The 25,890-nt window shown below is 40.1% G+C and overlaps 1 pseudogene; it reads right to left on the bottom strand.

The window, feature by feature from the left end:
• Positions 1 to 337: 337 nt before the first annotated feature.
• LOC118143145 (ubiquitin-conjugating enzyme E2 W pseudogene) lies at positions 338 to 11,021 on the bottom strand (annotated as a pseudogene).
• Positions 11,022 to 25,890: the final 14,869 nt, after the last annotated feature.

The following is a 25,890-nucleotide window of genomic DNA, read 5'->3' as shown; positions in this document are numbered from 1 at the left end:
CAAAACCACTAAGGAAGTCATTGTATTGCACTATACATGAGGACCTAGAGCTTTTTCAAAAGCTTAAAAAAGTAAAAGTAAAACATGGAATTATATTTGTTGTTTTCTGACACCAGCATTAAAACTGTATGACTAATAAAAGCATGTCAGTTGCCTAGACTGAACCAGCAATCAACACGCGCCCAGAATGCACACAAGGTAAAATGCAGTAAAAGGAAGTAGTCTTCATTGCCTATAGGTCACTTCTAGTCAAAAGTTAAAGTTCAAAATCTGAATGATCAAAGTGCTCATCCTCTCAGTAGGACTATCTTCTGCTAGGAGGACGATAACAATGGCATCAGCAAGTGTCATCGTGATACCACCATTTTGTTTTCTTTGGATTCCTGTTACATGTTCGTACATAAAAAGAATCATCTGGTGGTCGTCTCTTTTCTTTACAGCTGGGAAGCATGCTAATAATAATAAGACTAAGTGATTGAACTGAGAGCGCTGGAGACCAGTCTTCTGTTAGAATGGATAAACAGACATGACCATTGCTATAAATATGAGGATGAACAGGAATATTTTCACCAGTAAACATGGCTGTGTAATTGAATTTTGAACACTCTTTTCATTTAAAGTCATCCCAAGAGGTGGGTCATTTTGCAAATCCAACAGTTCTTTCTGAAGTCATGAAGACTAAAATAATTCTTAACTGACAACTGCAATGCATCACTTTGGCATGACATACTTCAGTCTAGAAATAAATGATATTAGTCTGAAAAGAAAATTATACTACTCTTTTTTTTTTTTTTTTTTTTTTTTTTTGAGATGGAGTCTTGCCTTGCTGCTCAGGCTGGAGTGCAATGGAGTGATCTCAGCTCACTGCAACCTCTGCCTCCCGGGTTCAAGCAATTCCCTGCCTCAGCCTTCTGAGTAGCTGGGATTACAGGCATGTGCCACCATGCCTGGCTAATTTTTTGTGTCTTTAGTAGAGCTAGGGTTTCACCATGTTGGCCAGGCTGGCCTCGACATCATGGCCTTGTGATCTGCCCGCCACAGCTTTCCAAAGTACTGCGTTATGGGCATGAGCCACCATGCCCAGCCTGAAAATTGTACTATTCTTTACAAAAGCAATCAATATCATATGAAGACCTTAAGAATTTCAAAAGAGATTGCAGAAGTTGAAGTTTTATGTTTCCTATAAATAGTTACAAAGGAGTGATTGTAATGGCAAAGATGGTATGTTCTGATAGCTTTAGCGTTCTCTGACTCATAAGTTTTTGTAAGGCAATCTCCTCAGATTTAATTTTTTTTTTTTTTTTAAATAGAGTTTCTCTCATGTCACCCAGGCTAGAGTGCAGTAGCATGATCTCAGCTCACTGCAACCTCTGCCTCCTGGCTTCAAGCCATTCTCCTGTCTTGGCCTTTCAAGTAGCTGGGATTGCAGATGTATGCCACCAAGCCCGGCTAATATTTGTAGTTTTAGTAGATATGGGATTTTACCATGTTGGCCAGGCTGGTCTTGAACACCTGACTTCAAGTGACCCACCCTCTTGGCCTCCCAAACTGCTGGGATTACAGGCATGAGCCACTGAGCCTGGCCTCAGATTTAAAATTTAATGCAGGAATAGAAAACCAAATACTGCAAGTTCTCCCTTATAAGTAGGAGATCAATATTGAATACTCATGGACATAAAGATGGAAACACTTTATGGAGCCTACTAGAGGGGAAGGCAAGGAGAGGAGCAAGGATTGAAAAGCCACCTACCCGGAGGGACTCAAGATGGCGTGGTGAGAACAACCCAGGATTGAAGCTCTCAGTGAACGCACGGAGGGTGAGTCAGGGCCGCATTTCCAGACGGATCTTTGTTGCCCACAGAACGGGGAAATTCCCAGGTATAAAAGAGACGCGAGATGACAGGCAGAGGTTTTGGCTGGTGCAGCTGGCAGCCAGTGCATCCGGTGGCCGGCACTGTAGTGCAGCAGTGCTCCACAGCGCTCCACACAAAGCGCACTGGTCCAGGTGCCCTGTTGAACCGGTAATCTGAGACTTGAGAGGGCAGATTGGCATATCTATCTGGCTGAATGGCACTTGGACAGTGAGCCAGGACAGGAGATTCCAGGGAAACGGCGTTTGGGGTAGCACAGTGGGACAAACAAAACAGCGATTCCAAACGCTCCGGGTGGAGAGTTTCACTGCGGGCACAGCTGAACCAAGGACGGTGCAGCTCGGTGGGGGGGGGGGCATCTGCCATTACAGAGGCAATCCGCCCTTACTGAGGTACACGCCCATTGCAGACGAAGCCTGCCATTGCCGAGGCAACCCGCCACAACAGAGAGACTCCGCCACAGGGCGTAGCCCGTGGCAGCAGGGCCGAGACCGCAGCAGCAGGGCAGAGCCTGCAGCAACAGGGCGAACCTCACACCAGCAGGGCGGAGCCTCAGCAGGCAAATAGTGACTAGACTGCCTCCTAGCTGGGCAGGACAGTGCAACGGACACTCATAAAGAAAGCCCCAACCCCCCGAGACAGAGCATCTGAGAAAAAAAGGGGTTTTTTAATGAGTTCTGCTACAGCAGAATTAAACGTAGCAGCCTAAAAGCCCTGAATAAACAACAGAGCTCACAGCTCAGAACTTGAGCTCCTATAAAGTATAGACTGTCTCCTCAAGCAGCTCCCTGAGCCCTCTATATCCAAAAGACTGACATTTGGCAGGCATCATTCTGGGACAAAGATAGCAGAAAAAGAAACTGGTAGCATCCCTCACTGTTCCGCAGCTGCTATAGGTGCACCACAGACAAGCAGGGCCTGGAGTGGACCTCAGCAGTCGTACAGCAAAGACTGGTAGAAGGAAAACCAAGTAACAGAAATACTTCATCATTAACAATCTGGGCGTCCACTCAGAGACCCAATCGAAAAGTCAGCAACTACTCAGACGACAGGTGGATAAATCCACAAAGATGGGAAGAAACCAGTGCAAAAAGGAGGAAAACACCCGAAACCAGAACACCTCGCCTCCTACAAAGGATCAAACCTCCTCACCAGCAAGGGAACAAAGCTGGACGGAGAATGACTGTGACGAAATGACGGAATTAGACTTCAGAAGGTGGATAATGAGAAACTTTTGTGAGCTAAAAGAACATGTTTTAAATCAATGCAAAGAAACAAAGAACCTTGAAAATATTTGAAAAACGATTTGAGGAAATGATAACAAGAATGGATAACTTAGAGAGGAATATGAATGAATTAAAGGAGCTGAAAACACAATATGAGAACTTCGCGAAGCATGCACAAGTTTCAACAGCCGAACTGACCAAGCAGAAGAAAGAATATCAGAAGTTGAAAATCAACTCAATGAAATAAAACGAGAAACCAAGATCGGAGAAAAAAGTGCAAAAAGGAATGAACAAAGTCTCCAAGAAATGTGGGACTATGTGAAGAGACCTAACCTATGTTTGATAGGTGTACCAGAATGTGACGAAGAGAATGAATCCAAGCTGGAAAATACTCTTCAGGATATTATCCAGGAAAATTTCCCCCACCTAGCAAGACAGGCCAACACGCAAATGCAGGAAATACAGAGAACACCACAAAGATATTCCGCAAGAAGAGCAACCTCAAGGCACATAATCATCAGATTCAACAAGGTTGAAATAAAGGAGAAAATACTAAGGGCAGCCAGAGAGAAAGGTCGGGTCACCCACAAAGGGAAGCCCATCAGACTCACAGCAGATCTCTTGGCAGAAACGCCACAAGCCAGAAGAGAGTGGGGGCCAATATTCAACATCCTTAAAGAAAAGAACATTCAACCCAGAATTTCATATCCAGCCAAACTGAGCTTCATAAGTGAAGGAAAAATAAAATCCTTTGCGAACAAGCAAGTACTCAGAGAGTTTGTCACCACCAGGCCTGCTTTACAAGAGCTCCTGAAAGAGGCACTACACATAGAAAGGAACAACCAGTACCAGCCATTTCAAAATCACACTAAATGCTAAAGAACATCAACATAATGAAGAATCTACAACAACTAACTGACAAAACAGCCAGCTGGCATCAAAATGGCAGTATCAAATTCACACATAACAATATTAACCCTAAATGTAAATGGACTAAATGCACCAATCAAAAGACACAGACTGGCAAATTGGATAAAAAGCCAAAACCCATCAGTGTGCTGTATCCAGGAAACCCATCTCACATGCAAGGATACACAAAGGCTCAAAATAAAGGGATGGAGGAAGATTTACCAAGCAAATGGAGAGCAAAAAAAAGCAGGAGTTGCAATTCTCATCTCTGATAAACTAGACTTTAAAGCAAAAAAAGATCAAAAGAGACAAAGAAGGCCATTACATAATGGTAGAAGGATCGATACAACAAGAAAAGCTAATGATGCTAAACATATATGGACCCAATACAGGAGCACCCAGATACATAAGGCAAGATCTTAATGACTTACAAAGAGACTTAGACTCCCACACAATAATAGTGGGAGACTTTAACACTCCACTGTCAATATTAGACAGATCAACCAGACAGAAAATCAACAAGGATATCCAGGGTTTGAACTCAGACCTGGAGCAAGCAAACCTGATAGATATTTACAGAACTCTCCACCCCAAATCCACAGAATATACATTCTTCTCAGCACCACATCACACCTACTCTAAAATTGACCACATAATTGGAAGTAAAGCACTCCTCAGCAAATGCAAAACAACTGAAATCATAACAAACAGTCTCTCAGACCATAGTGCAATCAAGTTAGAACTCAGAATTCAGAAACCAACCCAGAACTGCACAGCTTCGTGGAAACTGAACAACTGGCTCTTGAATGTTGACTGGATAAACAACGAAATGAAGGCAGAAATAAAGCAGTTCTTCAAAACCAATGAGAACGAAGATGCAACATATCAGAATTTCTGGGACACATTTAAAGCAGTCTCTAGAGAACAATATATAGCAATAAGTGCCCATATGAGGAGAATGGAGAGATCCAAACTTGACATCCTATCGTCAAAATTGAAAGAGCTAGAGGAGTAAGATAAAAAAAAAACTCAAAACCTAGCAGAAGACAAGAAATAACTAAGATAAGAGCTGAACTGAAGGAGATTGAGACACGAAAAACCCTTCAAAAAATCAATAAATCAAGAGCTGGTTTTTTGAAAAGATCAACAAAATAGACAGACCACTAGCCAGATTGATTAAAAAGAAAAGAGAGAACAACCAAATAGATGCAATAAAAAATGATAAAGGGGAAATCACCACAGATTTCACAGAAATTCAAACCATCACCAGAGAATATTACAAACAACTCTATGCACATAAACTAGTAAACCTGGAAGAAATGGATAAATTCCTGGACTCCTGTGTCCTCCCAAGCCTAAACCAGGAGGAAGCTGAAACTATGAATAGACCAATAACAAGGTCAGAAGTCGAGGCAGCCATTAAGAGCCTACCACACAAAAAAAGCCCAGGTTCATATGGGTTCACAGCCAAATTCTACCAGACACACAAAGAGGAGCTGGTACCATTCCTTCTGAAACTATTTTAAATAATCCAAAAAGAGGGAATCCTTCCCAAATCATTTTATGAGACCAATATCATCCTGATACCAAAACCTGGCAGAGAACCAACAAGAAAAGAAAACTTCAGGCCAATATCCATGATGAATATAGATGCAAAAATCTTCAATAAAATATTGGCAAGCCGATTGCAACAGCAAATAAAAAAACTTATCCATCATGATCAAGTAGGGTTCATCCCGGGGATGCAAGGCTGGTTCAACATACACAAGTCTATAAACGTAATTCACCACATAAACAGAACCAAAAACAAAAACCACATGATTATCTCAATTGACGCAGAGAAGGCATTCGACAAAATTCAACAGCCCTTTATGCTAAAAACCCTCAATAAACTCGGTTAGCCCTTTATGCTAAAAACCCTCAATAAACTCGGTATCGATGGAACATATCTCAAAGGAATAAAAGCTATTTATGACAAACTAACAGCCAATATCATACTGAATGGGCAAAAACTGGAAGCATTTCCTTTGAAATCTGGCACTAGACAAGGATGCCCTCTTTCACCACTCCTATTCAATATAGTACTGGAAGTTCTAGCCAGAGCAATCAGGCAAGAAAAAGAAATAAAGGGCATTCAAATAGGAAAGGTGGAAGCCAAATTGTCTCTATTTGCAGACGACATGATAGTATACCTAGAAGACCCCATCGCCTCAGCCCAAAAACTCCTGAAACTGATAAGCAACTTCAGCAAAGTCTCAGGATATAAAATCAATGTGCAAAAATCACAAGCATTCCTCTACACCAATAACAGACTTAAAGAAAGCCAAATCAAGGACGAACTGCCATTCACAATTGCTACAAAAACAATAAAATACCTAGGAATACAACTCACAAGGAACGTAAGGGACCTCTTCAAGGAAAACTACAAACCACTGCTCAACGAAATCAGAGAGGACACAAACAGATGGAGAAACATTCCATGTTCATGGTTAGGAAGAATCAATATTGTGAAAATGGCCATACTGCCCAAAGTAAGTTACAGAATCAATGCTATCCCCATCAAGCTACCATTGACTTTCTTCACAGAACTGGGAAAAACCACCATGAACTTCATATGGAACCAAAAGAGAGCCCGCATAGCCAAGTCAACTCTAAGCAAAAAGAACACAGCGGGGGGCATCACACTACCGGATTTCAAACTATACTACAAGGCTACAGTAATCAAAACAGCATGGTACTGGTACCAAGACAGAGATATAGACCAATGGAACAAGACAGAGGCATTGGAGGCAACATAACATATCTACAACCATACAATCTTTGATAAACCTGACAAAAACAAGCAATGGGGAAAGAATTCCCTGTTTAATAAATGGTGTTGGGAAAACTGGCTAGCCATGTGCAGAAAGCAGAAACTGGACCCCTTCCTGACACCTTACACTAAAATTAACTCCAGATGGATTAAAGACTTAAACATAAGACCTGGCACCATAAAAACCCTAGAAGGAAATCTAGGCAAAACCATCCAGGACATAGGAGTAGGCAAGGACTTCATGACCAAAACACCAAAAGCATTGGCAACAAAGGCCAAAATAGACAAATGGGACCTAATCAAACTCCACAGCTCCTGCACGGCAAAAGAAACAGTCACTAGAGTGAATCGGCAACCAACAGAATGGGAAAACATTTTTGCAGTTTACCCATCTGACAAAGGGATGATATCCAGAATTTACACAGAACTCAAACAGATTTACAGGAAAAAAGCAAACAAGCCCATTCAAAAATGGGCAAAGGATATGAACAGACACTTTACAAAAGAAGACATAGATGAGGCCAACAATCATATGAAAAAATGCTCATCATCACTGGTCATCAGAGAGATGCAAATCAAAACCACATTGAGATACCATTTCACGCCAGTTAGAATGGTGATCATTAAAAAATCTGGAGACAACAGATGCTGGAGAGGATGTGGAGAAAAAGAAACACTTTTACACTGTTGGTGGGAGTGTAAATTAGTTCAACCATTGTGGAAGACAGTGTGGCGATTCCTCAAGGCCTTAGAAATAGAAATTCCATTTGACCCAGCAATCCCATTACTGGTATATATCCAAAGGACTATAAATCGTTCTACTATAAGGACACATGTGCACGAATGTTCATTGCAGCACTGTTTACAATAGGAAAGACCTGGAGTCAACCCAAATGCCCATTGATGATAGACTGGATTGGGAAAATATGGCACATATACACCATGGAATATTATGCAGCAATCAGAAATGATGAGTTTGTGTCGTTTGTAGGGACATGGATGAATCTGGAGAACATCATTCTCAGCAAACTGACACAAGAACAGAAAATGAAATGCCGCATATTCTCACTCATAGGCGGGTGATGAAAAATGAGAACACATGGACACAGGGAGGGGAGTACTAAACACTGGGGTCTATTGGGGGGAAAAGGGGAGGGCCAGCAGGGGGGTGGGGAGCTGGGGAGGGATAGCCTGGGGAGAAATGCCAAATGTGGGTGAAGGGGAGAAAGGAAGCAAAACACACTGCCATGTGTGTACCTATGCAACTGTCTTGCATGTTCTACACATGTACCCCAAAACCTAAAATGCAATAAAAAATTAAAAAAAAAAAAAAGTAAAACCACGTATCAGGTACTATGCTAGCTACCTGGGTGACAGGATCATTTGTATTCCAAACCTCAGGAACACACAATCTATCCATGTAGCAAACATGTACATGTACCCTCTGATATTAAAAAGTTGAGAAAAAAATATGTACAATTTAAGGCCAAGTGGGAGACAGAGTTGAGGCTGCCTAGTCAGTGTCTGCTGATTATTGCCTCTCTAAACTTAACCATATATACAAATGACATTGTGTCAGTAAAGTATTGATTTGGAAAATAAAGTGAGTCATAGGTAAAACGAATTTAAAATGTTAGCCCCAAATGAAATAATATTATGGAAAGAAGTTCCAAAGGTCTAGCTTGTTCAATACTTTATAATGTGAAATGGAATACTTAAAATAGCCACAATCTTTGACACAATCAAATAACCAGCAAAATCTGCCAATTTGGGCTTCCTAAAATTCTCCTGGACGCCCAAATCATCCATTTTGTATGGTCATGTAACCATATAGCTAATGCCAAAGCTCTGGTTTTTTTTTTTTTTTTTTTATGCAATTATTTCCATTCGGTGACTGAATGGAAATGCCACTGCTCTTTGCAAAAGTAAGATTTTCATGGACATCTTGCTCTTTATGATTTCAAGAAGCAGATAAATATTCTTCACTTACTGTTGTAACAATATAGCAATCCAGGAAGAAGATTTGATATCATAAAGAAGTGCGTTCATTCTAAAATTTCATTTGAAATTTTCTGGTCAGTGTTGTAGGGAGGCATGGGTAAGTATTCAAATGCAGCACTTGTTTAAACCAAAGGGGATTTCCTAATCAGAAGTGAAAGCCTCCTGATACACTGCTGCAGGCATCTGATACTGCAGCCCTTCCCTCAGTGTAAATCTCACATTCAAAGTCATTTCTCCATGCCTGTCAAGTGAACTGAACCCCTTGATTGTCTGTCTAGGACAGTGATCCATTTCTAATGTATGAGGCTACAGTTTCTGAACTCATAAACTGTAAACTGTATTAAATAAACTGTCTCCTGATTGATGAGTGCTGCTCTTATAGGCTAATTTCTCATCTAAACAGTGATATGAAAATTCTTGCTAAAGGGTTGGTGACAGGACTAAACGGGGGTAATAGCAGACTTAATCAAGAAAGACAAATGGGATTCATTAACAACTGGCACTCAGCAGACAGTCTTCAGAGACTTCTCAGCACAATCTCATTGGTCCAATCGAAAATAATTGTGTGCTGCTTTTATCATAGAATGCAGAACAAGGCCAGTGAAAAATTCTATTGGTGATATTAAGTAGAATTCAAATTTGGATTGAATTTTGTGCCAGGCAGCCCATCTTTGGATGAGAGGAATGGAGGGGGAAAACATCCTGGGTTTCATGGTATGATTTTTTTTCTCCAATTGATCAGTTTTCCCGCATTGCTCATTAAACCCCAGTATCTTAATCAACTGGATCTTGCCCTAACTGGAAGGGATGAGTATGCCAGAGGCATCTGGTCTCTGGCTGGCTTCAGAATTGGCCCATGGTCCATTTTGTCCAAGCTTGCTGAGCTCCTCTTCCAGTAATGCCTGTCTTGTTGAGCTATTTAGATTTGGCTTATGCGGTAGAGATGGCTAACTCTTTATCAGAGGCATACTCCTCTTCCGTAGTACAGAGAGTTTCCTGGGAAGTTCCTTCTAAATTGGGAGCTTTATTTCCCAGTCCCCGTGCATTCACACGAGGGAAGTGTGACTGAGTTATTGCCAGTGGTTTGCGGGCCAAAGCAATGCATGCCATTTCCACACCTGTCATGTAATACTTTCACACTTAGTCTTTCACCCTCTATTTTTCTGATCTGTCAGCCAGAGTTAGAGGATCCAGCAGATCCAAGCCACTTGTAAATGATGAAGCCACAGGCAGAAAGGAGCATGAGTCATATGTGGAAAGAGTAGTGGAATTTACATGAAGGAGAAATCGTTCTCCCATTATACCACTGAGAATTTGGGGTTTATTTGTTATAGCATCTAACTTTACTTTGATTGAGGCAGCTAATTTTATGTCTGCCCTTTGACCTATTGGCTTTAGTGACCTTACTGATCTCTTTTTTTTTTGAGACAGAGTTTGGCTCTTGTTACCCAGGCTGGAGTGCAATGGCGCGATCTCGGCTCACTGCAAACTCTGCTTCCTGGGTTCAGGCAATTCTCCTGCCTCAGCCTCCCGAGCAGCTGGGATTACAGGCACGTGCAACCACGCCCAGCTAATTTTTTGTAATTTTAGTAGAGACAGAGTTTCACCATGTTGACCAGGATGGTCTCGATCTTTTGACCTCGTGATCCACTTGCCTTGGCCTCCCAAAGTGCTGGGATTACAGGGTTGAGCCACCGCGCCCGGCCTGACCTTACTGATCTTAACTGACCTTAGCTTTTGATTTTGTACATAGTTGGGCTTTAAGGCATGCATACCCTCCTGGCTTGGTCTTGTGAACTCTAAGTTTCATTTTTGGATGAGGGTTTCTTATTGGCCTGCTTTCGCCCAGAGCCCACACTCTCAGGTACCCAGGTATAATGTGAACCCCCCTCCACACCCAAACCGTCAATGAGAAAATGAGATTGGAAACACATAGTTGAAGCCAATTGACATTTTATTTTTAATTTTTTTTAAAAATATTTAGCATCAAGAGGATACAAAGGAATGTTATAGAAATAGCTCCCCATCTGGTCAGATGGAGGGGAAGCAACAATTGTGGCCCAGTTGTAAATGCTGCTTAACCCACTCTCCTCTGGGCTGCACTTCTGGGGTTATTGGGCTGACAACAGCTGGACCATTCTGAGACCCTGTGGCAGATGCTGTTGTGGCCTGCCCATATCCTTTCAGCTCCCACTGTTCCATTACCTGTCAATGGTGTCTACTGCAAGATACTGTTATTCTCCAACTGGGGGGTTTTATCTTGACAGGTCTGAAGTGCCTCTGAGGGCAGGCTATAGCCCATGAGAGATGAGGGTAAGGGGACAAAAAGCCCAGCCTCCTTGCCCCTTAGCAAGAGGCATGCTCTGCATTGTCTCTCGGAGTGCCCAGTGGGGCTGAGTCTCAACTGCCAGTTGGCTATTATGCACATGTCATTGTCACCGCCCCCCCACTACGATTCATTTCCCTATTTCTCTACTGGGAATTCCTAAGATTGCTACCCAAATTACCTACTTCTGCTCAAATCCTTGTTACTAGATCTGCTTTTGGGGAATCCAGCCTAAGACACTGACAAGCTTCATTTTCATTTTAGGGATTATGATGTCAACTGTTTTTGAACCTCAGCAAATCAATTGATGGTAAGTAGCTGCTGATCTGATATAGTGAATTATTATCTGCTTAACAGGAGAATTAAAAACAGCTAATATAGAAATTTGATATATAAATTAGTATGCTGCATTAAAGCGAATTAAAGCTGAGAATTTTATAGAAAATTTATATAGAAAATAATTTTTGGTGCATGTGGACACGGTGAGAACTGTAATCATAGATACATTTTATCTAGTTGAAGCAACTTCAGTAAATGTGGTCACTCCATCTCTTTTTTCTCCTCTCTTTTGAGGGTTCAACTATATTGTTCTAGATATAACATCAAGCAGGACATTATGGCTGCTCTACACTTGAGAATAAAAATTTCCATTTGAAGAATGAGTTACCTGTACCTGGCAGGTGCAGTGACCTGGCAGCTGCCTCAGAAGTGGCAGCTCTTGCTGCCAGCTGTGCTCTGATCTATTTCTACTCGTATGCTTATGCAAGCCATACTGCCTAGTGGACATGCCAGTGTGGCTGGGTAGTGGTTTTTATCCTTCCTACGACCTCTCAGGTGCCTTATGCCCCCAGATAAATTCCCAATCTTAATAACAATTGTGTGCTGGCCAGGATAATATATCTTCAAGTAATTTAACATAAATACAAAAATAAATATAAAGACAAGTAAAAACATTAAGCTTGTTATGCACTGTGGTTTTAGCCCAAGCGCATCTCTCCATTCACTTTCTGCAGATGGCTGCATGAAGCCCTTCCCTATTAGAAATTCTGGAGCTGTTTCAACTCTAGGTACAAGTAGAGCCACAGCATGAGTAAGTGGCATGAACAAGGCGTACCCTAACTTCGTGCTCTGTCCAAGATCTTTGTGCTTTCAACTCCCACCTCCCTCCAAGGCTTTACATGAACCATTATTTCCCCTGCCTCTCCCAATCGTTAGATGATTGTGAGAGTGAAATATGAGTCTAGCCACAGAAGGTAACGAAATCCTTTAAATTTTCAGCAAGAGCAGGTGATAGCATATCTTTGCCCTTCAGACACCTGAGGCAACTCTAGCCACACCCCCTCAAATTCTCTAGGACCCATAATAATGAGTAAGTCAAGTGGAGATCACAACTTTGAGGGTAAACAGCCAAATACCCCTCAGCACCTACGGATGCCTGTGCTATCGCCCTGAAGGATTTCTTCAGGTTTTGAAGAGCGATGTGAGAGAGCTTTCTTGCATTGATTCTAGCCCCTGAGTTGTTGAAAGGGACACTGCTCAGTATGGCAAAATATTTCATTCCCTGTAGCTAAAGCTTAGCAGATGTCTCCTGATGAAAGCCACTAAGCAAAGGCTTGAAAATTCACCTAAAACTATAGAAACACAGGACAGGTGCTAATTGATGCAGGAGAGCCCGGGCTTCTAGTGAAGTTCTCAGAAATGAAAAACAACAATGCAGAATGTGATTAGAGAAGTCTCACTGGATGCCATGGAATAAATAATATGTATATAGGGTATAAGATGTATATATTTTTATACATATCATGCATAGCATATGTATCTATATCCTTTTATTTAAATGATGATGGTACACCATACACTTTTATGTACACTGTTTAGTCACTTAATGCCAAATCTTAGGGATTGTATCATAGTTCTCTTTATAGAAAAGGCTTGTTATTTTCTACATATATAAATAAAAGGAATTTATGAATATAGTTATTAATGTTACATAGAGGGTTATACCATTATTAGATTTGATCTCTGACATATAATCATTGTTCCTGCAATTAATCATAATGCAGCTTCAAGCCAATTTAATAACTTGCAAGTATTCATATTTTCTAAAGCACCCCCAAATTTAATTAAATATTAGTTTTAATGGTAAGACTAATGTGGAGACTGCTGAAACCTCATGTATGTCTCAAAAGAGATGTTTAGAACTCAAGTTACTGTGAGCGTTAATAAGATGACTTTAAAAATCATTTAGGATCAATCATTAGTAAGAAATTGCATATTATTAAAGGAGATAACATGATAAGTAGAACTCCATAATTTGCTAACAGGCTTTTGTGTATGCTTAATGTGATGAAGGAGTTTATTCGAAATGTGATGTTATTTACTTGAAAAGGCAGATTTGCACTACAATGTTGACTTTGGATTACTTTTCCTAATTTTCTCTTTCTACTTATACCTTGCTGTGATAGAACCTATAATAATTAAAAACCAAAAGAAAATAAAGAATTAATCAGTATTCTGGAGAATGTGTAATACACACATTTTGCCATAGTTTTTTCATATATATATGTAGATATTTTATCATGAAGCAACCGAGAAAAGACGATGTATACTTTTTCTCCTAGGTGCTCCGCTGCTGTGTGTTTTCTTCCTTTATGTATTCTGTCCAGCACCAAGTTCCGTGTCTTGCATATCATAGACACAGAGAAATAATAGTAGCTGAACTGCACCATGCTAAATCTGAACTTGGCTTTTGATTTTGTACATAGTTGGGCTTTAAGGCATGCATACCCTCCTGGCTTGGTCTTGTGAACTCTAAGCTTCATTTTTGGATGAGGGTTTCTTATTGGCCTGCTTTCGCCCAGAGCCCACTCTCAGGTACCCAGGTAAAATGTGTACCCCCCTCCACACCCAAACTGTCAATGAGAAAATGAGATTGGACACACATAGTTGAAGCCAATTGACATTTAATTTTTTTTTTTTTTAATCTTTAGCATCAAGAGGATATAAAGGAATGTTATAGAAATAGCTCCCCATCTGGTCAGATGGAGGGGAAGCAACAATTGTGGCCCAGTTTTAAATGCTGCGTAACCCACTCTCCTCTGGGCTACACTTCTGGGGTTATTGGGCTGACGATTAAAAATCATTCTTTGTGAACAGAAATAGCTTCTTATCCTCTAGGTAATAATGACAACAAAAATTCAAAGACGTTTCTTTCTTTGGGGTTGCAAGTGACAGAAACTGAGTGAAACATGGCGCCAAAATAGAAAACTCTCTAATAGTGATCACTAAGCAGAAGTGACACTTTACATGATTTCTGGGTCTGACTCATTGCTTTTGGGAAACTGGAAACTTTATTGAAAAGTCTGATCTTTATAGCATGACAAAAACTCCTTGGGAAATATGTAACAGAAAGTCCCAGAGATAACTTTGGCACTGGGAGAAGAGAAAAAGATTTACTGGAGTGGGAAACCAGGAGTGCAAAATCAGAGGTGGTGGTTGGGCTGCAAAGGGACAAGCAAAGGCCCATGTGGAAAGCATCTCTCTGTCTTCGGCTAATTGAACGGATGCTTTTAGAGAAGTATACCTGAGACTATTAAAGTAAATACAACTGATATTAGAGACTTAATATAATTTCCTGATCTTGGGGAAATTATTCAACTGCTTAGTTTCTTTATGTATAGATTGGGGATAAATATCTACTTATTTAATTATGAGGATTAGATGAGCAAATTCATGCAGACCGTCTAGTTGTTCCAGCAGATAATAAGTGCTCATCAATGTTAGATATTGTTATGTCCTGTTCTATAAATGGGAATGGGGAAATTGTCCCCTTTGAATAGATTCTTAGCAGAACTGTGGAATGGTCTCTTTCTTTCTTTCTTTCCCAGGCTGGAGTGCAGTGGTGCAATCTCGGCTCACTGCAACCTCTGCCTCTCATGTTCAAATGACTCTCCTGCCTTAGCCTCTCGAGTAGCTGGGACTACAGGTACACACCACCACACCTGGCTAGTAGAGACAGGGTTTCACCATGTTGGCCAGCATGGTCTTGATCTCCTGACCTCGCTCTGCCCGCCTCAGCCTTCCAAAGTGCTGGGATTACAGGGGTGAGCCATAGCGTCCGGCCAGGAATGGTCTATTTCTAACCAGCATTCCAGCTATCAATAGGGAAGGCAGTTGACCAAACACTGCCTTGGGATAGCAAAAAATGAATGATTGCCTTTCTGAAGGGATATCAGATTCTCCTCCTGTTGATGCCACTAAAACAGAACAAAGCATGCCAAGAGGGCCTCCGATGCCATCCATGAAAGCACAGGTATATAGTGATAGGTTGGAGATGAGTATGTGAAAGCACCATGAGAAAGAGTCATTAGGACCTCTAAAATGAATCCTGAGGCTTCCCAGGATACTACGCAGACCTTCCCTAGGCTATCTAGCTCTTAAGAGGAAACACCAGCATCTGTTCTACCTGTGTAGCATGGCAGTGAACAGTCACATAGAAGTGACAACGAGCAGCTAAAGCTACAACCAGTTTATCCATTTCCCTCTCTATTCATGCTAATACAGGTTGACAGACTGGAATGCCAACCAGTGTGTGGATGGTGAGGAACATGCTTTAAGGAGGGGACTGGCTTGGGTCTGCTGGGTTGTGCTATGCCCAGAAGGGATGCCTATAAGAATACATGAGAATAGAGGTTCCAAGGCTGCCAAACTAGGGTCATTCATTACGAATGGAACTTGGGAAGTATCAACTGGGTATTAGAGCTGGATTGTGCCAAGCATAAGCAGAAATGTAGAAGGAGGAGGAGGGTACGCAATAGAGACATCTGATGCTGAGAAGAGGTAGGAGCTGAGGCCCCAAATACTGATATTCCCCACCTGAGGTCAGGAGTTCGAAATCAGCCTTGGCCAACATGGTGAAACCCTATTTCTACCAAAAATACAAAAATTAGCTGGGTGTGGCTGTATGCGCCTGTAAGCCCAGCTACTCAGGATGCTGAGGGATGACAATTGCTTGAACCTGGGAGGTGGAGGTTGCAGTGAGCAGAAATCACACCATTACCCTCTAGCCTGGGCAACACAGCAAGACTCTGCCTCAAAAAACAAAAAAACGAAATTGATATTGCCGCACCTACCTGGGAAAAGGCATATTCTAAAAGAACAAATTGGGCAGAGATGGACTGACCGTCAGAGATTTCCAAGCAGTGCCTGTCAAATTTTGGATACTATACAAGAGGGCTAGACGATAAAGGGACATTTCTTCTCTGCAGAAACTCTGCTAAAATTTGCCCCCACACTGAGCACTTGCTCATTCAGGCACTTTCCACTTGGTAAATGAATGGGAGGCATCAGACCCTTTCAGCTTCGCCTGGACTGATATCTGGCATGTATCATTTCCTCCTTCCCTCAATTTTCCATTGTCAAATCATCCATTAAATTGGATTGAGTCTGCCTAAGCCAGCCTGTGTTGGAGTGCTCAGGGGAGATTACTTTGAAGGGAACAAGACCTTGGCTGTCAGGCAGGTTAGCACAAGCTCTCACTGCTAGACTTCTCACCTCGCAGAGGTCCTGCGACATCTCAGAGGGCTCCAGCCACCTAGCATGCTTTCTCCTCTCAATGCCCTTCTTTCCCTGGCTCAAAAACTGCGATTACCCTCTATTCTAGCCTGAAGACCTCTTTTGTTTTCTTTTCTAAAGGAGAGGTTGATAGGACAGAGGACAAGTAGAGAGCAGAAAATGTGAGCTATCCTTTGACGTTTTATGTTCAAGTCTTACTATGTAAACTTCTAAGATAATCTTCCCAACAGGTGTTAGATAATTTGGGGAAGAATTTTAACTGTGAGACTTCAACTAGTGTTCTGTCAAAAATCATTTGTTTAAAAATTAGAAAAGGAAAGAGGCCTCGGAGAAAGATGAATTAGCTCCCTGCTTTTAGAGACAACTGAAATACATTTTTCTTTTACTGATCACTTTCCAGGGGAAGGTGTCTCCTCACCCAGGGCATGATGGCAGCATTGTGGTCAGTAAGCATGAAAGGCATGCCAACTTCAGTGAAATGGAAAGCTGGTAGCTTTCAGGATCTGTCCTTGGTCACACTCCATGTGGGTGACAGAGCTGTTGCACTTCAAACAAGAGCCTATAACCATCAGGAACTGAGAGTTGGAAGGGACTGGTTGGAAGGCTTAGGGCAAATAGACACAAACTAAATGCATGTATCCCAGTGTCCTAGTCCTGCTTTGGGTCTAGGAAAACTCTGTTTGTAAATTCATCTAGAGTACTTTTTAAAAATATTAATGTTGTAGTTTAACGAGGTTGAAGAGGCGATAGTTTCTCTTGTCTTAAATCCAAACTTAAAATTCATAGAATTCACAAATTACCCTACACTTTCATACATTTGCTATGCCTTCTCAAACTAGTTTCTATAACTCCCTATGCAAATTAAATCTTAATAATGTTTTGAATATGTCTGATGTGTGCTTGGTCAGAGTTGCCCTGATCGTCTCCTTTTTCTCATCCTTACTCTCTTTGTTCAGACTATCATGATCACTCACTCAGTTATTGACATATCTCCTAATTGGCATCTCTACTAACAGTTTTGCCCCTCCAAACCACCCTCTATCATGCTTAAAAAAATGCAATGCAATATTTCTCCAAAACAAAATCAATAATTCATTTTTCTGTTAAAAATCTTTGAATTCCTTCTCATTGCTCATTGTCTATTGTACTAGAGTTCCTCTGAATGAACACAAGCCAGCTCAGGGATTCCATGAAAAGTTGCCATGAGCTGCTCTACTCCACCTCACAAATCCTTCCTTGGTGTTCCCTTACATCTGCTCTTTGGATTCCCTGCTTTGATTTCCTGCTTGGCCCTCACTCTCTCATTGCTTGGATTGAAAACTCGGTTTTAGATATATTAACCTGGCTTCATTGTTGCCTCCCTCCCTCTAGACATAACTTCCTGTGTTCCAACTAGTTTCTTGCACTACAAAGCTGCATACATTCATTTGTTCATACATCCACCTGTTTATTCAACTAAAAAAACAGTGTCAAGCACTATATTAAACATCAAGAATGTTAAATGATACACCTTGCTCAACTCAAATTACTTACACTGTGGTAGTGGATGAAGGCAAATCTTATGATGTCAAAGGACATTCTCAGAGGAAATGATACTTAAGGTGACAATCGAAAGATAAGCGGAAGGTAGGAAAGAGAAGAGGAAAGAGTGTTTCATAGTGTAGCGAGGTCTTGCAGAAGAACTTTCCAAGGGTAGAAACTGTATCAGAGAGAATAAATGGCAAGAGATGAGGCTGAATAGCTAAGCATCATTCACATTATGAAGGGCTTTACATATTGTGAAGGGACCGGACTTTATTCTGAGGCTAACGAAGAGTCATTGAGGCTTTCAAGACGGGGAGACATTAATTCACTTGAATTGTAGAAGGATTACTCTAGCTTTGTGTGTAGATTAATTTGGGGTGGGTAAGACTGAAACTGGGGATAACAGATGAGTGTAAAACACTGTGGTGAGCATTACCAGTAGCCTAGGCTAGTATAGTAGTAATCTTGGCGGAAATGATTGCATGGATGTGACATATTTAGGAGACAAAAGTAAAGAGATTTGGTGAGTGATAAGAAACAGAGAGTAAAAGTAATAGCAAAAAAATTATAATGACTAGTATTTCTTGAGTACTTACATGTACAAATAACTATTTAGTTGCTTTACATACATGATCTCATTTCATCCTCTCACAACTTTGGGGTAGATACTATTGTTATCCCATTTTCAGATGAATGATCTCAGGCACAGGAATTAGATGACTTGACCAAGGTCATGCAGCCAGAAGGGTATAAACTGGGCTGCAAACTGAGGTAGTTTGCCGTCAGAACCAGCATTCCATTATTTTTATAGATTCAGAGGATACATATGAAGGTCTGTTACATTGATATATTGCATAATGGTTTGAATTTCTAGTGTTTCCCTCAACTGAATAGTGAACATTGAACTCAATAGGTAAATCTTTTACCCTTACCTTCCTCCCACCCTCCATGCTTTCGGAGTCCCCAGTGTCCATTATTTCCCTCCGTATGTCCATGTGTACTCATTGTTTACACGTGAGAACACGTGGTATTTGATTTTTTTTGTTTCTGAGTTATTTCTCTTGGGATAATGGCCTCCAGCTCCGTTCATGTTGCTGCAAAAGATATTATTTTATTCCTTTTTATGTTTGAGTGGTATTCCATGAGGTATATGTACTACATTCTTTTTTTAACCAGTCATGCATTGATGGACACAGGTTGATTCCATGACTTTGCTACTGTGTATAGTGCTGCCATAAACATAAAAAAGCAGTACAATTTCTTTTCCTTTGAGTAGATGCTCAGTAATAGGATTGCTGGGTCAAATGGTAGTTCTACTTTTAGCTTATTGCAAAATCTCCATACTGTTTTTTATAGAGATTGTGGTAATTCACATTCTCACCAACAGTGTCTAAGCATTCTCCTTTCTTTGTATCCTTGCTAACATCTGTGTTTTTACTTTTTACTAATATTCATACTGACTGGTGTAAGATGGTAACTCATTGGTTTTAATTTGCATTTCTCTGATGCTTGGTAATGTTGAGCATTTTCTCCACATGTTTGTTGGCTGCTTGTATGTCTTCTTTTGAGAAATGTCTGTTCATGTTCTTTGCCCACTTTTTAATAGGGTCACTTGTTTTTCTCTTGTTGAGTTGTTTGTGTTCCTTGTATAAAATACCTAGGAATACATTTAACCAAGGAAGTGAAAGATCTCTACAAGAAGAACTACAAAACACTGATGAAAGAAATTATAGATGACACAAATAGGAAAACATCCATGCTCATGGGCTGGAAGAGTCCGTATTGTTGAAATGATTATACTGCCCAAAGCAGTATTTATTTCTATATATTTCTATAATTCAATGCAATTTCTATTAAATAATCAACATCATTTTACCAGAATTAGAGAAAACAATTTAAAAATTCATATGGAACCAAAAAAGAACCTGAATAGCCTAAGCAATCCTGAGCAAAAAACAAACAAACAAACCAAGCTGGAGGCACCAAACTACCTGACTTCAACTTCTGCAACAAGGTTGTAGTAAGTCATCAAAACACTATGCTACTGGTATAAAAATAGACACACAGATCAATGGAACATAATACAGAACCCAGAAATAAAAGCCACACACCAAAAACCAACTGATCTTCGACAAACAGTCAACAAAAATACATAATGGAGAAAAACACCCTATTCAATATATAGTGCTGGAAAATTGGGTAGCCATAGGTAGAAGAATGAAACTAGACCCCTGTCTCTCATCATATACAAAAATTAACTCAAGATGGACTAAAGACTTAAATATAAGAACTGAACTTATAAAAACCCTAGAATAAAGCCTAGGGTAAACTCTTCTGGACATTGGCCTAGGCAAAGTGTTTGTGGCTAAGACCTAAAAAGCAATTGCAAACGAACAAACACATACCACCATGAACAACAACAAAAACCCCCAAATTAGCAAATATGACCTAAGCAAACTAAAGAGCTCCTGAGCAGCAAAAGAAACAATCAAAGCAGTAAACAGAAAACCTACAAAATGGGAGAAAATATTTGCAAACTATACATCCACCAAAGGACCAATATCCAGAAACTGCATTCTTGGCCACTATTCTAGACTGCCTTAGAAAGATTAGCCATACCCACTCTCAACTCTAGGGCAGGCTGGCCCATCTCTCTTTCATTACATACTAAGTGCCAAAGAATCAGATACTTATAAATTTGTCTGGAACATAATTTCTCAGGGGGACCATGGTGAGTGCTTCTTGGCAAGGCTCTAGACATCCAAGTTTCAAATTTTTCATAGAAGAGGACATCTGCTTTGCAATCTATCAGGTTGTGCTGGAATTAGTAATGGTTTGGTTTCCAGAAACAGACCTTAAGGGGATGGATACTCCATTTACCATGAGACAATTACCATGCATTGCATGCCTGTATCAAAAATTGTCTCATGTACCCCATAAATATATACACCTATGTACCCACAGAAATAAAAAGTTTAAAATTAAGCAAAGCAAAACAATCAAATAAACAAAAAGAAACATATTAATTCACACTACCTCAAGTAATAGTAAGCCAAAATTCAAGGGACTCAATTACCAGGAATAGAGCTGAGCCTAGACTAGGAACTGGAAAATCGAAAACAACTTTGACTTCTCTCAGTCTCCATGGACCTTTGTCTCTCCTTGTAACATCAAGTTACTGGGTTCTCATGCTTCTTAACCTGAATGTATTATCTCTGCTTCTCTCAGTCTGTTCATGGCTAAAAGTGACTTCCTGCTTTAAATCTATATGACCAAGGATGACAGTCTCTACCTCCCCAACTTCTGTACTTTTTTGAACAAATTCTAAAGAAAAGTCTCCTATTGGTTCACCTTGAATCATATATATAGCTCTCATCTCAGCTGTGACAGAAGCAAGATCACACAGAATCAGCATTTGTGAAGAAGATGAGGGTGAAGATAGATCCGTTTAGAAGGAAGTGTGGGCAAGAAGGGAAAGACAGTGTTTGTTAAGTTAGTCTTAAATATTTCAGTCTTTTGTGCTTCGTAGGCAGGACCATGTTGTTGGGTGTGGTGCTTTGGCCACTTCTCTTCTTTATCTGTATTGTTGCTCATGCAAAGCTCCCACTTATGATTCTAAAGAGTTCCATGTCTGACTTCTGACACACACTGTATTATGTCATTTGACATAGCTTCCCTCTCCTGTCTCTATAGTCACTGATTTAATTCCATCCTTTGTTTCTAATTGTATTACCATGAGCGCTCTATGAATGATCTTCCTGCCTTCAATTTCTCTTGACTCTAGTTCTTTCTGTTCTTCCTTCATATTGCTACCAAAGTGGTGTTTCTAGGACACCAATCAAATTATGTCTTTTTTTTTTCATTTTAAAAATAGTTTTTACAGAGGTCTAAGAGAATATGGCAAAAGAGGCCAAAAGCCAATTGCATGTGACTACTTTTTTTTTTTTTGAGATGGAGTTCCACTCTTGTTGCTCAGGCTGGAGTGCAGTGACACCATCTTGGTTCACTCCAGCTTTTGCCTTCTGGTTTTAAGCGATTCTCCTGCCTCAGCCTCCCAGGTAGCTGGGATTAGAGGCACCCGCCACCACGCCTGGCTAACTTTTGTATTTTTGTTAGAGACGGGCGGGGTTTCACCATGTTGGCCAGGCTGCTCTCGAACTCCTGACCTGGGGTGATCCGCCCACCTCAGCCTCACAAAGTGCTGGGATTACAGGCGTGAACCACTGTGCCTGGCCTCCATGCAATTATTAAGTATTGCATGCCTGTATCCAAGTACCTCGTGTGCCCTGTAAATATATATACCTATATCTCCACAAAAGTAAAAAGTAAACAATTAAACAAAATTATTTATTCTCTTCCACACTTTCCTAATGAGGCTACTTGCATTCCTTCTTGTGTATTTTCTCTGACCACTCTGTACATATAAACAATGTGCACTTGTTTTTGTTTTTGAGATGGGGTCTTGCTATATCATCCAGACTGGAGTACAGTGACATGGTCATGACTCACTGCAGCGTTGACCTCCTGGTGTCAAGCAATCTTCCCACCTCAGCCCACCTAGCTGAGATTACAGGTGCATACCACCACACCTGGCTATATTTTTTTTTTGTAGAGACGGCATCTCACTACGTTGACCAGGCTTGTCTTAAAGTCCTGGCTTCAAGTGATCCTCCCTCCTTAGCTTCAGAAAGCACTGGGATTAAAGGTGTGAGCCACTGTACCCCACCCACATATACACTTTTAAATAGCACAATTTCCCCCGATCTTCCTCTTCATCTGGACAACTGCTACATAATCTCAAAATCTAATTCTCATTTGACTTTCTTAGAAAAATGTCCTTGTTAGTTTCTCCTTAACACTAGTACCCCCACCTTTGCCCTACCCTACCCTAATTTAGGTCTAGAAAATTTTGACAAAGATACTCCCACCAACATTGAATGTGTTTTCCCATCTTGCTACACCAGTGACAGCATTAAATAACTTTTAAAAATCTTCCTCTATTGAATGAACTAATGAATGTGTCACTGTTAATAGATGCATGTTAAGGTTTTAAATGACCTTGGCATTACCTAATTCAACTCTCTGAGTTTATAAGTTAGAAGGCCCAGAAAGGTTATATATTATTATGGATACACAGAGAGCAACACCAGAACCAAAACTACTTTTATTTTTCTCCCAGCTCATCGTCATTTTCACTACAACAAAGCTGGCTCAAATGCCTCCTTACCTGTAAACTCTTCACTAGTCTCCCTTCCACCAACCGGCCTCTGTCAGTGTAACTGTGGCTCTTCCTCTTATTACTGGCACTGGCATTGAATTTCAGAATGGGGAGGCTAGTGCTCTTGTTGAAACATCTCTGAGATTTCAAGCTTTAATGATAGACATCCTGTACTCAGTGTCTCTGTATTTCCTTCAATGTTGAGCACAGTGACAAGTATATAGCAGGTATCCATAAAAGTTGGCTAAATAGTCAGATTATTGACAATTGGGAGCATGTGTCGGTGTTAAATACATCTGTAGACATGTAATAAATCAATGTGTATGCATGCGTGTGATCAGTGCCATTACAGTGATCTCCCTTGATTTGGAATTCAAGTGCCATGAGTTCTTTAGGCAGGCACTACTATAAATCCCCAAACTTGGATTTTTGGAATCTTTGGAAAGCTAGTGCTATTTATAATCATTAGTATCATTCTAATATATTTTTACTATTGTTTTTAGACATTTATAGGGTGCTTTTTATAATATACTGTATTATCATGCTTATCTTTGATTTAGTCAAGCACAGACTCCATTTGGGAAAATCCCATTTCTAATACAAATCCTAGCACTAACTTATTTTATAGGATATCATTAAGAATTAATTTGCCCATACTTTCATTGTTTTCACAATGAATGAAATGCTAGGAATGCTAAGCAAATATTTAGTTTTTATTTTACTGCTGAGTGGTTTAAAATGATTTGGTTTTGTTAATGTCAGAATTCAACAGCGCATTTGTTAAGGGTGAATTTGGAGCTTCACAAGTCAAGAAAACCCTCCACAAATTTTGACAAAAAAACTGTTAAAAATTATTTTCTTAGTCATTTACAAGTCTTCCTTCATGCATTCATTCCTTCTTTTGAAAAAGGAAATCTGGTAAGAGAATACATCCAACAGCTAAATAATCCAGTGTTTGCACCTTCAGGGCCTTGTGCATGTAATAGAACATCCTGCAGCAGTAAAGCAGCTCCTTCAGAACATACTGCAAAAACGTTAAGCCTTTTTACTGCATTACATAGATCCAGATAGTGTAGAAGACTCTTTAAAGTAGTTCTTCTCTCTTTAAATCCCATTTTCCTCTGTTGGTAGCAGAAATTGTGTTCATAACACTGGTTAAAACATCTGACATTCAGTGGGAAATTTCCCCCTAATTTGGGGTTTCTTATCATCAAGATTGGCTGTCTGCATGTGTCTCTTTCAGCCTTAGGGCACTGGAAAGTTCTTAACCATACCTGAGCAAAACAGGCCAGAAAGGTTCCAGGTCTGAACAATAACCCTTGTCCTGACCTCAGTCACCAAGACATACTCCATTCAGCTGGCCTTAGGGGGATGGAATTTCAAAGCTGCCATGGCCACAACAAAATGTGATTTGTGATCATTTCCTTCTCTACAAATGCCAGACAACTCATCCATTTTTTTTCAGTGCCTTCAGAGTCACACAAAGCTTCCTAAGTTCATTCGCTCTAAAATAGTAATAGCTAGTGTGTATTGAGTGTTGACTAAGTGCACTGTGTCCAACATTTTACATAGAATATCATCTTTGATCTTCACAACAATCCTTATTTTAAATAAGAACTTTCATGAGGTATAATTACATATCACAAGATTCACCATTTTAAAGCATAGAATTCAATGGTTTCTATTTACAGAGTTCTGCAACCATCACCACCATGTAATTTTATTTTTTTGTTTAATGATTATCTTGTATTATTATTTAAATTGCAATATGCACATTATAGCTTTTCCTTTTTAAAATTAATTAATTAACTAGTTTTCTATCGCTGTTTAATAGCTATATTTTTTTGTGGCACATGAGATAATTTGATACATTCATATAATTGAATTAGGGTAATTGAGATACCCATTCCATTAAATATTTAGCTTTTCTTTGTGCTAGAAACATTTAAATTATTCTTTTCTAGCTCTTTTGAAATGTATAATAGATTAGGGTTAACTATAGTCACCTTACTGATCTATTGAACATCAAGTCTTACTTCTTCTAATGGTATATTTGTACCTATTAATCAATCTCTCTTTATTCTCTCCTCTCCCACCATTCTTGACTTCCGATAGCCACAAATATACTCTCCATCTTCATGAGATCCACCTTTTCAGTTCCCGAATGAGTGAGTACATGCAATATTTGATTAAACATGCAATATTTTTCTTTCTTTGCTTGATTTATTTCACTTAACATAATGGTCTCAAGTTCTGTTGTGAGTTATTTGAGAAATTTCCAAACTTCTTTCCACAGAGCCTGAACAAATTTACATTCCCACCAACAGTGTATACGCTTTCCTTTTTCCCTATAGCCTTGCCAACATCTGTTGTTTTTTGACTTTTTAATAGTAGCCATTCAGACTGGCGTTAGATGGTATCTCATTGCG

The sequence above is a fragment of the Callithrix jacchus genome, chromosome 7 (genome assembly GCF_049354715.1).
Source record: "Callithrix jacchus isolate 240 chromosome 7, calJac240_pri, whole genome shotgun sequence".
NCBI classification, from domain to species: Eukaryota; Metazoa; Chordata; class Mammalia; order Primates; family Cebidae; genus Callithrix; species Callithrix jacchus.
The sequence above is the reverse complement of the archived record's forward strand: the minus strand, read 5'-3'. Positions and strand labels throughout refer to the sequence as shown.